The following is a 15772-nucleotide window of genomic DNA, read 5'->3' as shown; positions in this document are numbered from 1 at the left end:
GTGGTCCCTTGGTAAATCAGTTTAGTTCTAGTCATCTTGGTTTTATAAGATAATGGAAAAAACTTACTCCTGGAATAAAATAAATGAGAGAGAGAGAGAGGGAGGGAGGGAGGGAGGGAGAGAGAGAGAGAGAGAGAGAGAGAGAGAGAGAGAGAGAGAGAGAGAGGTGATAGTGAATTTATTAAGTACTTAATATGTTCCAGGTGCTAAAGATGCCCATAAAAGCAAACAAGATAGTTCTTGCCTTTAAGAATCTTATAGTCTAGTTGGAGAAGACAGTATGCTGCAAATGAGGGAAAGAAAAATGGGAGAAGAGGTTGGGGGAGGGGCTCGGTGGGATCCTAGTTTCTGATGAGGTAGAGATGGTCCGAGGATAAAGCCATGATGAAAGTAGGTAGTGGCTTTGTTCCCAGCTAGATAAGACAAAAGGCTCACTTATTAGAGTAGAAGGGAAGGGCAGACTGGTGGAAGCCAAGAGTGGAGTCATAGTTTCCAATGGGGTGGAGGAAGTATTTTAGTAGTTGGACTGCTACTGGTAGTATGAACCTGACTAGCTCTGATCAGTCCAATTCCATCTTTCACTCAGTAATTGATATGTGGAATTTTCTATCTTTCCATCCTATTTGTCCCCATCCCAACTCAGACTTCACTCATTGGTTACAAGTTAATATAGCTATTCGTTTTCTTTCTTTGTCCCACTGTTGTCATTAAAAGTTTAGCATAGATTTTATAGCTCACAAACTTCAGAGCTCTGTGTATGTGTGTTGGGCTTAACACTGAGATAAAACCACAAATCTTCTGGGAATGTTAAGCAAAGTTAAACCATTCCCATTCTGCCAACTTGCAAAGTATCTGAAGCAGAGGCAGTAAGGAGCAGAGAGGACGGCAAAAGAAAGTGGTTTTTGTCAAATATTTATAAGGAAGAAGAGCAACCCTTTCCCAAACCAAAAGGCTGTTCACTTAGGTAAATAGATATTTCATTGTACAAGCCAAGATCCCCACCAGAGTGCTCCAACTTGTTTCAAAATCTCCTTTTAAATGGAATCATTCAATTCTGCCTTTACTGCCGAGTGTTTTATCCTGTAGTAGTTAAGGTAGTGTCTTCTGGAAAAGAGGAAAATCAGTGACTGATCTGGTTATAAATCAGACCTGTATTAACATTGTTTGAAAAGGAAGTGCAAATTCTTTTTTCTATCAGTTGTCACTAATACTTGTCTGTTCTTCTAAAGAAAACACTTTATGACCTTGTTGGACTAGTATAAAAATAGAGAATCAATTGAGAAATGAACATCCTAAAGTATCTTGGATGCTCAGAAGAAATACTCTCAGATCCAGAGGACTCACAGGTAATGAAGCTCAACCAATTTTCTGTGCAATGGCCTTCTTCATAACAAAGCTTTGATTTGACGAATAAATCGATGTCCTTGGGTGTCCAAGAATGCAGCTCTCCTAACTGAAAGAAGCTGTTGCTAAAAAAGACTCTAATAATTTATTTTTAAACAAATAATTCATTATGATCAGGTTAGATTTATACCAAGAATTCAACGATGGTTTAATATTAGAAAATAATTAACATAATTATGCCTATTAAAAACATCCAGAGTCACTTGATTTTTCTCAAGAGATTAAAAAAAGCTTTTAACAAGGTACAATTTCATTTATGATTAAATGCTATAATTACAGGCATAAATTAATCTTAAATTTTATTTAAAAGTATCTAAAATAAAAAACAAGCATTATATACAGTGGGGAATACTAGAAGCTATCCCATTAAATATAAGAGTGAAGTACGGATGTATCCTTCCCTAATATTATTTGATACAGTTTTGGAAGTGTTAGGAATATCAATAAGACAAGGAAGAAATTAAAGGCATAAAGATAGACAAAGAGTAGATAAAACTATTTTTATTTGTTCATAAAATAAATAGAAATTCTATATATAATAATAATAAAATCCAAGAGGCAATATTTAGAAAGGAAATTCTTATTCATAATAACTACAAAATTTATAAAATATTAGGAGTCAATCTACCAAAGCACACTGAATGCCTATGTAGATTACAATCCAAAATATGCAGATCCCAAGGCAGTGAAACTTAATTTACCTTTTCTGCTTAGTCTCTTTCCTCTTTCCAGAGAGGAAGGAAAAGATGATTAATTTATGCCTGTACTTATAGTACTTTAACATAAATGAATTACCCTGGCATGGGCAAAGTCTGTTTCTTAAAATTTTGTTTATCTTTCTTCATTTAAATATTTACTTCATCTCTTAAGGCAACAATTGTGATATAATTCATTAATCTCTTTCATTAAAGCCACTCTCAGAGGGGAGGAGCTCAGAGAGTTACTGAAGAAAATGTCACAAGAGTAACTGACAGTCCTGCCATTCTGTTCATCAACTTGGTACCACACCACACCACTACCCATGTGAAATGCACAATTTCAGATCCATAGTGCATGTGAGTAAGTGATGGCATATCATTAGTGCTGAATTATATATTAAAATACTATAAATGCAGTCTTAATGACATATATGAGTAGCATTCCTTTGGGCATCCCCCCCAACTCACAAGGTGAGTTTCTTGGAGGACAACCACTGAAGGTCCAAAATTCCCTCTTGGTCCAAATTCTTTTTTTTTTTTTTTTTGCTTTTTTAGTATTTATTTAATATTTTTAGTTTTCAGCATTGATTTTCACAAGATTTTGAATTACAAATTTTCTCTCCATTTCTACCCTCCCCCCTCCCACTCCAAGATGGCATATATTCTGATTGCCCCGTTTCCCAGTCAGCCCTCCTGTCTGTCACCCCACTTCCCCCCATCCACTTTTCACTTACTTTCTTGTAGGGCAAGACAGATTTCTATGCCCCATTGCCTATATATCTTATTTCCCAGTTGCATGCAAAAACAACTTTTTTTTGAACATCCGCTTTTAAAACTTTGAGTTCCAAATTCTCTCCCCTCTTCCCTCCCCACCCACCCTCCCTAAGAAGGCAAGCAATTCAACATAGGTCACACATGTATCATTATGTAAAACCCTTCCACAATACTCATGTTGTGAAAGGCTAACTATATTTTGCTCCCTGCTATCCTGTCCCCCTTTATTCAGTTTTCTCCCTTGACCCTGTCCCTTTTCGAAAGTGTTTGCTTTTGATTACCTCCTCCCCCTATCTGCCCTCCCTTCTATTGTCCCCCCTTTTTTATCCCCTTCCTCCTTCTTTCCTGTGGAGTTAGATGCCCAATTGAGTTGTATGTTATTCCCTCCTCAAGTGAACTCTAATGAAAGATTCACTCATTTCCCCTCACTTGCCCCCCTTCCCTTCCAAGAAACTGCTTTTTCTTGCTACTTTTATGCAAGATAATTTACCCCATTCTATCTCTCCCTTTCTCCCTCTCTCAATATATTCCTCTTTCATCCCTTAATTTAATTTTTTTTAGATATCATCCCTTTATATTCAACTCACCCTGTGCTATCTATCTATCTATCTATCTATCTATCTATCTATCTATCTATTCCCTTCAGCTACCCTAATACTGAGGTCTCATGAATTACACACATCATCTTTCCTTGTAGGAATGTAAACAAAACAGTTCAACTTTAGTGAGTCCCTTATGATTTCTCTTTCTTGTTTACCTTTTCATGCTTCTCTTGATTCTTGTGTTTGAAAGTCAAATTTTCTATTCAGCTCTGGTCTTTTCACTGAGAAAGCTTGAAAGTCCTCTATTTTATTGAAAATCCATATTTTTACTTGGAACATGATACTCAGTTTTGCTGGGTAGGTGATTCTTGGTTTTAATCCTAGCTCCTTTGACCTCCAGAATATCATATTCCAAGGCTTTCGATCCCTTAATGTAGAAGCTGCTAGATCTTGTATTATCCTGATTGTTTTTCCACAATACTCAAATTGTTTCTTTCTGGCTGCTTGAAATATTTTCTCCTTGATCTGGGAGCTCTGGAATTTGACAACAATATTCCTAGAAGTTTTCTTTTTGGGATCTTTTTCAGGAGGCGATTGGTGAATTCTTTCAATTTCTATTTTACCCTCTGGCTCTAGAATATCAGGGCAGTTGTCCTTGATAATTTCTTGAAAGATGATATCTAGGCTCTTTTTTTGAGCATGGCTTTCTGGTAGTCCAATAATTTTTAAATTATCTCTCCTCGATCGATTTTCCAGGTCAGTGGTTTTTCCAGTGAGATATTTCACATTATCTTCCATTTTTTCATTCCTTTGATCCTGTTTTATAATATCTTGATTTCTCATCAAGTCACTAGCTTCCACTTGCTCTAATCTAATTTTTAAGGTAGTATTTTCTTCAGTGATCTTTTGGAAAGGCTAATTCTGCCTTTCAAGGCATTCTTCTCCTCATTGGCTTTTTGGAGCTCTTTTGCCATTTGAGTTGGTCTATTTTTTAAGGTGTTATTTTCTTCAGTATTTTTTGGGTCTCTTTTAGCAAGTCATTGACTTGTTTCTCATGGTTTTCTCACATCACTCTCATTTCTCTTTCCAATTTTTCTTCTACTTCTCTAACTTGCTTTTCCAAATCCTTTTTGAGGTCTTCCATGGCTTGAGACCAATTCATATTTTTCTTGGAGGCTTTTGATGTAGGCTCTTTGACTTTGTTGACTTCTTCTGGCTGTATGTTTTGATCTTCTTTGTCACCAAAGAAAGATTCCAAAGTCTGAGACTGAATCTGAGTCCGTTTTCCCTGCCCGTTCAAGTTCCCAGGCAACTACTTGACCCTTGAGCTTTTTGTAGGGGTATGACTGCTTGTAGATAAGAGAATACTTTGTCCCAAGCTTGAGGGGCTGTGCTGTTGTTTTCAGAGCTACTTCTACACAGCAAGCTCTGCCACAGCAGTGCTCCTTCTCCCCCAAGAACTGCCCACCAGGATTGCAGCCCAAATCCAGGCCGGGCAAAGCAGTGCTCCCGCTGTAATCTGCTGTTTAATTCCTCCTGCCAGGTGGGCCTGGGGCCAGAAGCAACTGCAGCTGTAGCTCTGGAAGCAGCCTCAGAGCTGCACCACCTCCACCACCCCCAGGGCAGTTGCCAACCGTGGACTCTTTTCACTCTGTCCCAGCAGCTTTTCCCACTAACCTTCTCTGTTGTCTTTGGGGTTTGTGGGTTGAGAAGTCTGGTAGCTGACACAGCTCACTGATTCAGGGCGCTATGCCTGTTCTGCCCGAACTGGTCTGGTTGGTCCTGGCGCGGCCCATGCTGGGCTGTCCTCTGCTCTGCTCCCAGCTCCATGCAATAGACCCTTCCCAGTGACCATCCAGGTTTTCCTGGGCTGGAGCCCTGCTTCTCTTTGCTATTTCATGGGTTCTGCAGTTCTAGAATTTGTTCAGAGGCATTTTTATAGGTGTTTGGAGGGACCTGGGGGGGGAGCTTAAGCAAGTCCCTGCTTTCCAGCCACTACCTTGGCTCCACCCTCCCAGTCCAAATTCTTAAACCTAGGTCTGTACCTGATGGCTTTTGGGAGTCCTAAGGTGATGAGGAAATACAGAAGTATATCAAGCTGGAAGGCATCAGTGCTTAAGGATTACAGTAGAAGGAACCTTTAAATCAGGGTTTTGTGATGGAGGGGGCTTTGAACTTGATTTTTTAAATAAAATGCTTTGATAACTGAATTTCATTACAAATTGTTTCCCTTGTAATTCTGTATATTTTAAAAATTTAAAAATTATTCTGAAAAGGGTTCCATAGGCTGTGCCAGATTATCAAAGGAAAGGAACACGACCAAAAAAGTAAGGAAACCCTGTTATAAATGACAGTTGATCATTCATATCCTAAGTGTTGGAGAAAAAAGAGAAAATATAATGCCACAGAGTCACAGACTCCATTTGTGTAAGGGTTTTAGAGAGTTTCTTTTCCAATGGTATTACTCTATTTTGTTTTGGGGTGTTTACAAAGCACTTTACAGTATTGAAGTGAGAATTTTTAAAAGTTGTGGGTACAATTATCATGACAAATCACAAATGAAGAGAAAGATGATCATGCCGATGTATTTCTTCAAGCAAGCTACAAAATCTGAAGTATAGATCCTTGGATGCTCTGATTGACCAGCAATCTCATCATTTTGAATTCTCCCTCTACTGAAACAGATCATAACTCATATGTATCTTCTTGTCCAGAGCAACATTTGTCCATGTTCCCTGATTAATTTGCTGCAGTGTTCCACTCAACACACTGGAGAAGTGGGAGAATTCTTCTTCTAGATTTCTTGACTTTATGAGAGTACCAATGAGAATATCTGTTATCTTTCACTCTTGTGATATGGCTGGTCCATCTCTGTTTCTACGTATATATTCCTCTGATATCATCATTTATACTGCTTCTCCTGAACATGTTTTCATTGATAATATGTTTTAGGCTATTCATATCCATCATGTGACTTTCTATTGCCCTTTAGGTGAACTGCAACCTTATTTCTTAAGAGGCTGTAATATTTCACAATTCAACCACTTACCATTACTGGAAGAATACTGATATTAAAAAGATGGACCTTTGATTGGAGAGTAGGGTAGGGTAGAAGAAGGTAGAAATCATGCAAAGCACAATACAATCTCCTAAAGTCAAACCCAGTCTCTTTTTGTTCAGTTTTGGTTCCAACTCATTGTCTATCTAAGATACATGTATGGTGAATCAGATCTCTGGGCTATCTACCATTGTCTGAGGAATAAGAATTTTTCATCATTTTATATACAGAAAAACTGAGTCCAAGAGAATCAATCAGTCAATTAATCAACAAGCATTTATGTTTTTAAGTTTTACTGATGTATGGTTTCTACATTACAAACATTCACAGACTACTCCCACTTCCTGAGAGGTCTCTTGCAACAAAGTAAAACAATTACACAAAACTAATAATATATTGACCTCATCTAAAGGAAAATGTAATATTCCACATTTGTGAATTATTTAAAAAGATTAATAGAACTATATTTCTTTCTCACCTACCCCATCCCCTCCCATTAGGAACAAAAAGAGAAAATAAAAATAAATTACCTTTGGGCATTACTCATAGTCAAGGAAAACAAATCTCCTTATTGACTACATATAGCCATATACTTATATTTATATAAAATATATGTGTATATATTTTGTACATAAACACATTATATTATACATATATGCATATATGTATATAACATTTGTTACATTGATATATATTTTTATACATATATTATATATACACATATCTTTTATATACATATATTTATATATATTATTTATGTATATATGTATGTATATCTTATCATCTCTCTGTCAAAGAAGTAGTATATTTTATTACTGGTCCTTTGGGATAATGGAGGATCACTGTATAGATCATAGTTCTTACAGCTTTGAAAGTTTTGTTTGCACAGTGCTGTTGTTACTGTATAAACTTGGTCTCCTTTCTCTACTCATTTCATTGCTAAACCATAAAAGTCTTCAAAATTGTTCATTTCTGTGATATTGATATTCTAGTATAAAATGTTCTTCTGGTTCTGCTTATTTCACTCTGCATCAGTCTATGTCTCTTTGAAATTGAGGAATGGCTCTTATTCTTATAAATTCAAATCAATACCTTATGTAAATCAGAAATCAGAGGAACTTGCTGCAAAGATTTTCTCCCAGTTAATTGTTTCCCTTTTAATTTTTATTGGATTAATTTGTGCAAAAACCTTTTTGTGCAATCAAAATTATCCATTTTATTTTCTGTGTTTTCTATCCTTTGTTTAGTTATGAATTTTGCTTCTATCCATATCTAACCATCTAACCATATGATTGCTTATTTTTTCCATGTTTGTCTAATTTGCTTATGATATGATCTTGCAAAAACTAGAGAGAAAATCTGGTGTTGCTGGAATGCCATAAAAAGTGTCAGACTCTATTGTTAAGACTACCATTCTGCATAGAAGGGAAGATCATGTAACTGCTCAACTAAAGAAGATACTACAGAAAAAACTAGGAAAGCCTAAGGAAGCAGGTATGGTTTTAGTGGAACAGGGTATGACAGCTTGATATCTAGCCCAAAAGATAAAAATGGTGTCTGTATCAGCATCTCCCAAATTTTGAAAAGTAGACAAACACTGTATGTGGGATAGGATGTGAGCATAAGGGCATTTGTTCTAGATGGATTCAACTTCATGAGGCAATAGGGGACCATTGGAGTTTATTGAGTAGAGGAGCAGCGTGGTTAGATCTGCACTTCAGGAAAATTATTAGCTGTTTTCTGGAGGATAAATCAGAGGAGAAAAATTTGAGGCAGGGAGCACCAAGTAAGAATCTATTGCAATATTCTAAGTGAGAGGTGGTAAGGGTCTGAATTCATATGTGACTGTGGGAGTAGGCTAAGGGGGAAGAAGGCAACAAATATTGTGGAGGTAGAAATGTCGACTTGGCTACTAACTGAATATGAGGGAGAGAGAGAGGGAGAGGGAGGAATCAAGCATGACCCTAAGGTAGTGAACATGGAAGAAGGATGGTGGTATCCTTGATGCAATTAAGGAAGTTTGGAATTGGGGTGGATTTTAAGGAAAAGATAAGGTTAGTTTTGGACATCATGAATGTGAGATACCTGTGGAAGAATCCACTTACCAAAGGAAACAATCTTGGCCAAAGTAGCACAACCCAAACCAATGGCAAAACCAGATGAGGACCTTTCTATTCTCTTTCCCCTATACCCCACAACTGTGTTCTTTTCATAGGATGCTTGAATAAAACACCTCAGAAATAATTGACTCTGGGTCTTAGCAGTAATATACACTTAAACTGATTATGCCTGGAGGTGCTGGGAGTTGCTTTGTTGCAGGTGATTGTCCCATTTCTAGGTTCAGAGTTCAATGTTTTGCACCTCGTAGGTGCTTAATAAATGTTTGTGGAAGAAATTTTCCTTCATTTTAGAAAACATAAACCCATTATAGATTTCTTCCTTTAATGTTCCTTTCACCTTTAAGCACTCACAGAAACCTAGCTCCCCTACCCTCACCCTCAAATGACCCTGCATCCCTGGGTGGGACTTGAACTGGAACTTGAAGGAAACCAAGGAAGCCAGGATGGAAAGATGAGGAAGAGCAGTCCAGGGATAGAGGTCAGTCATTAAAGGTACATGGAGTCAGGAGATGGAGTATCTCATTTAAGGAACAGAAAAGAAATGTCATTGGATTGAAGAATACCTGTGAGTTTGTAGAAGAAGACTGGAAATGTAGAAGGTTTAGGCTATGAAGGGCTTTTGATGCCAAACAGAGGATTGTATTTGATCCTGGGAGTAATAGGTAGCCACTGAAATCTATTGAATGACATGGTGAGACCTAAACTTTAGGAAGATCAGTTTAACAGTTGAGTAGAAGATGGACTGGAGTGTGGAGAGACTTGAGACAGGGAGACCAATGAGCAATCTTTTGGAATAGTTCCGGTAAAAAGTGATGAGGACCTGCACCATGGTGGTGGCAGTGTCTAAGGAAAGAAAGGGGCATATGCAAGAGATGTTACAAAGGTAAAACCAACAGGGTTTGGCAACAGATTGGAAACAGGAGGTGAGAGAGAGTGAGGAAGCAAGGATGATACTTAAGTAGGCTTGGCTGACTGGAAAGATGGTGGCAAGCTTGACAATAATGGGGAAATTCAGAAAAATATCAGGCTTAGGGGGAAAGATAGTGAGTTTGGTTTTGGACATTCTCCATTTGAATATGTCACCAACTGCCAGCTGGATATTTCAAACTGTATGTTCCATAGGCATCTCAAATTTGACATATTAAAAGTAGAACTCATTTCAGTCTTCCCTAAACCTACCTCTCCTCAAAAAGTTCCTTTACAGTATTAGGCACCATAATCCTTCTAGTCAGTTGGTGTCATCCTCAACTCCTCACTCTCACTTACTTTGCATATTTGATCAGTTGCCAAATCTTGTGATTTCAACCTCAAAATCATCCCTTGCATATATCTGCTTCTCTCCACTCACATAGTTCAGTTCAGGCCTTCTTTAGTTCTTGCCAGGACTATTGCAACAGCCTCCTGATAGGTCTCTCTACCTATTGGACCACAATAGGTCCCTGCCCAAGCTCCACTTCATGGCTGTATTTTTGGCCCTCCTGGCTTAGAGTGAATGTTAATGGTAGTGGTTTCTCTTTGCAACCCAAACCCTGAGAGTCTTCCCCTCCCAATTTGATTTTTTTCTTGTTTTCTAATTAAAGAGGCCATCCCTTGACTCACTTCTTAAAGAGGCCTATTCACTGAATGGGCATGAGTACATGAAAAAAAAGCCTTAGTCTAAAAGGGCCAGGGTCTCCCATTGCTTCCTGGATCATCTCCAGTCATTCTGATGAATATCTGGTCACTGGATCCAGATGGCTCTGGAGGAGAAAGTAAGGCTGGTGACCTTGCACAGCCCTCCCTCGCTCAAATCCAAGTCAACTGCAAGTCATGTCATCATCTCCCTGACGTCATGGTCCTCTTCAAAAACAAAGGACAAACACAACAACTCCAATCCATTTGCTGCCAAAGTGATTTTCCTGAAGCACAGGTCTGACTGTTTCTCTCGCTTTTCAATACACTCTAGTGGTTACCTCTGGGATCAATTAGAAATTCCTGTTGGCCATTCAAAGTTCTCCACAAGCGGTTCCTTCAAGCCCCAGTTTACAAAAGAAGCCTTTGACAATCTTTCTTAATTCTAGTGCTTTCCCTCTGTTATTGTTGTTGCTGTTCAATCATTCCGTCATGTCCAGCTCTTCCTTTCCCTGTGGACCATACTGTCCATGGGATTTTCTTGGCAAAGTTAGTGGACTGGTTTGTTTTTCCCTTCTCCAGTAGATTAAGGCAAACAGAGTTTAAGTGTAACCCAGGGTCACAGAGCAAGTAAATGTCTGAGGCCGAATTTGAATTGAAGTCTTCTTGAGTTCAGGTCCAACGTTCTATCGATTTATATAGAGAACAGAATTATCCCTTCAGGCACCCAGGTTTACAATCTCAGTGTCATCCTTGATTCTTCCCAAGTCTTATCATTTTTACCTACATATCATGCCTTTTATTTTTCCCTTTCTCTATACTCATTCTGCCATCACCATAGTTCAAATTCTCATCACTTCTTACCTACAATGTAGTATCAGCATCCTAACTGGTCTCCCTGCCTCCTGTCTATCTCCTATACAACCCTTCTAGCATCCAACCAGCTGGCAATGTGGTATTTCTAAAGCACAGGTCTGGCCATGTCATTCTCTTACTCAGTAAACTCTAGTGGCTGCCTATTACCTCTGGGATCAAATGCAAACTCCTCTGCTTGGCATTTGAAGCCCCTCAGAACCTGATCCTAGCTTACCTTTGCACATTACTTCCCTTCTAGCATTCTATTTGTCTTGTTTTTCCTCATATGTTGCACACCATATCCTATCACTCTGCTATCCTCAATGTATAGAATGTTCTGGTTGTCCTCAATATATGGAATGCACCTCATATCCATTTCTCTTTTTTTCATTTTCTTAAATTTTAGACATAAATACACAATAGAGAAAAGAAACTTAAATACTGAAATTTAAATACAAAAAGGAAAAAAGCATGTTATATGCACAGCAGAGCATAAGAAAGGATTCAAAATATATAGCAATAAATTTTCATTTCAAGAAAAACCTATATAACAAATATTATGTATTGCGCTGAGAGCTCTCCTTCTTTTGTTTGCTTCCTTCTAAGTTTCCTTTTGTTCTCTATTGTGCTCTTTTTATTTTGTTCTTTTTCCCCCTTCCCCCCCATGAAGGCTACAATTAGGTGTGGATATATTTATATAGAGATATAGATATACACATACACATATGCATATATATTCATATATACATATATAAATAGATACATATATAGACATATACTTTCCCTAACAAATTCTACTCCTAATCTTTGTTTTTGTTTGTGTGTATCCCTTATTTCCTATCCCTCCTGACTCCTCTACTTTATTTCTACCCTCTAACTTGCCCTCCTATTACTTAACCTACCCCCTCCAAGGATTCCTCCCTTATCCTCCCATTTCCATAAATCTAAACACCATTTATACCCCCTTTTGACATGTCCATTTCTTAGAATCTCCAGTTTCCTTAAAAACTCAACTCTAGCACTATCTTCTATGAAAAGCCTTTCCTGATACCTCTAGTTGCTTGTGTTTCTACTCCACAAATTACTTCATATCCATTTTGTGTATAGTTTCTATGTACTTTTATTTGTCTATGCTGTCTTTCCTGGTAGAATGTAGCCTTCTTAAGGGCAAGGAGTCTTGTCTTCCCACCCCAGAGCTAGCACAGAACCCTGGAGGCACTTAAGAAATTCTCTTGTGAGTGGGGGATTCCTCCCTTTTCCCCCACCATGGCTCCTTTTATATAATAATAGAAGATACAAAATATAAGATAAGGCATAGTCACATATAATGATTTTCTTTCACATTCAAACTAGATATATTGATCATGGGATCCCTTTATGTGATACAAATCTCTTTGGTTGGGTCAAAAAAGGAACAGGATTACTCTCCAAGTAATATAATCATTCTCCGTTGACTTTAAATAGCTGGAGGAATTTCTTCATTTTGCCAGTTCAAGACTTGAAGCCCAAAGTGGATGAAGAACCGGGCTTCTGACAGAGGACTCCTCTTGGGAAGAAGAAGGAAACTTCTCTTTCACCCAGCTATCATCAATTATGTCACTGGAACTACTGGACCAACAGAACTCAATGCAGGCATCTGAGTGAAGAGCAACACCTTGAGGAGAGACCAGGATATGGAGAAATAGGGAAGAGGTACCTTCAGAGAACATGACATATCCTGGTAGAGAGAAGTGCCAGCTACAGACTCAAGGAAGGAACAGACTCTGGGAGCCCAGGAGGCCAGCCCATCTAGGAGACAGCTGCAATGGAAAGCTATGAGAGAACTCTACAAAAGAAAAAGGACTCCTGATACCAGGAGTTATGAGTTATCTTTTGACACAAGTATATCCTATACATGTGCATTCCATTGTACAATCAAGTTTGAGCCCAATCTTTCCATAGATGCTTTGTATGTTTATGGAAGAGTGCACCCTAGTCTTTGAGGAAACTTTTTAAAAACCAACTCTTCTTACTATGTCATTTTAGTAAATACTTTTACTAAAAGCTAATTAAAGTCTGCTGGCTAATTGTTCATGAGAAGCACATTGGTGGGGGCTTAAGTGTCATATTAGTAGGAATAGCAGTTGGGGCTCCAACCTGAGTCATAGTGCCAAGTTGGGCAAGTAGTCAAGACAGAGTGTTATAATTGTTAATTGATTGTTTGATTGAATGACTAGATTATTGAATTACCATGCTAGAATGTACTGCTTCCAAGGTTTGCATGTAACTGAGCAAATCTGCCCTCCCACCCCCAGATCGTTACAAAGCGGCACTTGTGCCCGAAAGTGTTAAGCTGAGAACCAGCTACCTAAGATCTTCTCCACATTCTAGTACTCAATGGAAAAAGCAAACACTCCTCCCCAATGTAAAAGAAAACCTAAGGGAAGATTGACACCAGGAATTAGATTGGTTGGGATTAAAGGGCCAAATAAAAAGGAGTCACATCTGGTTCCTTTTTCCTAGTGAAATTATCTCGGACTGACCAAGTAGGACCTTCTCTGAAGTATATAAATGCAGAAGACGTACATATGGTTGTTATCAAACAGTGTTGTGCAAAATTAAATTGGCTACTTTATGGTGAAATGAAGAAGAAAGGCAGGCATTTCAAACACGTGTGTCTCTTTGTTGGGTCTGGAAGTGATCACTCAGTAGGGTCTGATACTCTAGCTTCATGCAGTGACCACTTTGAGAGGCTGAAAACTGTGACATGGTCAAGCCTATATCATTGCAGCCTGGAGATAAACAGACTCCTGATTTCCTGAGAACTTAAGTTGCACCCATCTGTGTCCAATGACTGACACCCTTCCCCCATTTCCCAATTCTTATAATTTGGTCATTACCTGCTCTGCATTATCTCTTTCTAAGCTCAGAAGGATGACAGGAATTTATAACCATCTAAGGGTACTTCTAAAAAACATTTTGTCATCTTCCAGACCCCAGAGACTTTGCTATACTGTAGCCAACTGGCTCTGATCCCCAAGTTGTTCCTGGGTTGAAGACTGTCTTCCAGGGAAATGAATCCTTCAGCATATGAGAAGCAGATATCAAGGAAGTGTTATGGGAACTTGTGCTATGCTGTGCCTTAAAATTGCCTCCAAGCAGAGCCAAGTAGAGAAAATACTGAAAAGGACTCCTTCCTACAGCTGGGCATCATCTGGCTAAGTCCGTCAAACTTGTAGCTTTTTCCAATGTAACAGGAATCCCTATTGGGATAAACTTTCCCAAGAGGCCCATGGGAGCAAGCAGGATGAAGGAAGGCTAAGATGGGATGGTGATATAAAGGAATATGTAAAAGGTCACAATATGGGCGAGCGGGGGTGCGGTGCAAAGGAAGGAGGCATCAAGATGCTTTCCATCCTCCAACTTTCCATATGTTCAGGTTTTAGAAGCTGTGTTGAATAAGGAGCCTACACTAAAATACAAGTGAGCTAGGCATGAAGATGAAATGTTAACCTGGACCAGGGCAGTGTGAAAAGCCCTTGGGAAGAAGTAATAGCATGGGGGTCCTCTTGCTAGGATTTACATTTCTGTTCAGTTCCCCCCAGGTCTTAGGTTGGTACCTGGGTCTCACCGTGTTACACTGAACACATTCACAACTTAGATCTCCACATAACGAGAAGACTACCATGCTTTTGTTTGTAACCTAGTAGTTTCAAGCACTGTTCTAGAATTACAAATGGGAGGAGCTTCAGAGGTCATCTAATGAAACCCATATATCTAAACCTGAATCCTCAACCCCTTTTATTCAATGCTTTTTGAAGCACAGCTTGGGTGCAATCTCCTTCAGGAAGTCTTTCCTGATTGCCCTAGTTATCAGCACTCTTTCCCTCTTGAAATTTTGTATTTACTCAGAAGACACTGGCACTTCTCTCTACCAGGATAGCCTTGAAGACCTACATTCAAATTCTACCACTGATACCTTAGTAGACAAGTCACTTAACCTCTCAACACTTAGATGTTTTTAACCTTGTGTGTGTGTGTGTGTGTGTGTGTGTGTGTGTGTCATAAGCCCCTCTGGCACCCTGGTGAAGCCTATGGGCCCCTTCTCCGCTTTTAAAATGCATAAAATAAGAAACATAAAATTACAGAGGAAACCTATTATATTGAAAAATGTTTTCCCATCCAAGTTCACAGACCTCCTTTAATCTGCTTACCGCCAGTTGAGAACCCCTGGGGTTTAGATAGATTTCTAAGTCTATAAGTCACAGAGTAGAAGACAACAAACATTAATAGAAAGGAAGAGTTTCCTCACCTGGGAGTTATCTATGCCAATGATTTCATTGGCTGGTCCAATCCCCATCTTTATATTTATGTATGTATGTATGTATGTAGCCATTGTATCCTCTCGGTAGAATGCAAGCTCCTTGAGGCCAGGGGCTATTTTATTTTTGTCTTTACATTTAGTAGGTGTTTAATAATGTTTGTTAAATTGAATTGAATCCCTGAGTGGTCACCCAGAATCTGCTTAAAGATCTTCAGTGACAGAGAAACACTACCACCTTCAGAGGAAGCCCCTTGCACCTTTGGACAATTCTGATTATCAGGACACTAATCCTTACAAAGAGCAGATATCTGTCTTTCCAAAACTTCTACCCATTGCTCCTGGTAAATACAAATAGATTATTATACAAAAAACTTCCGTAAAACCTAGGAAAGTGGACAGTTCCCCAT

The sequence above is a fragment of the Trichosurus vulpecula genome, chromosome 4 (assembly GCF_011100635.1).
Source record: "Trichosurus vulpecula isolate mTriVul1 chromosome 4, mTriVul1.pri, whole genome shotgun sequence".
NCBI lineage: Eukaryota > Metazoa > Chordata > Mammalia > Diprotodontia > Phalangeridae > Trichosurus > Trichosurus vulpecula.
Note: the sequence above shows the minus strand (reverse complement) of the source record.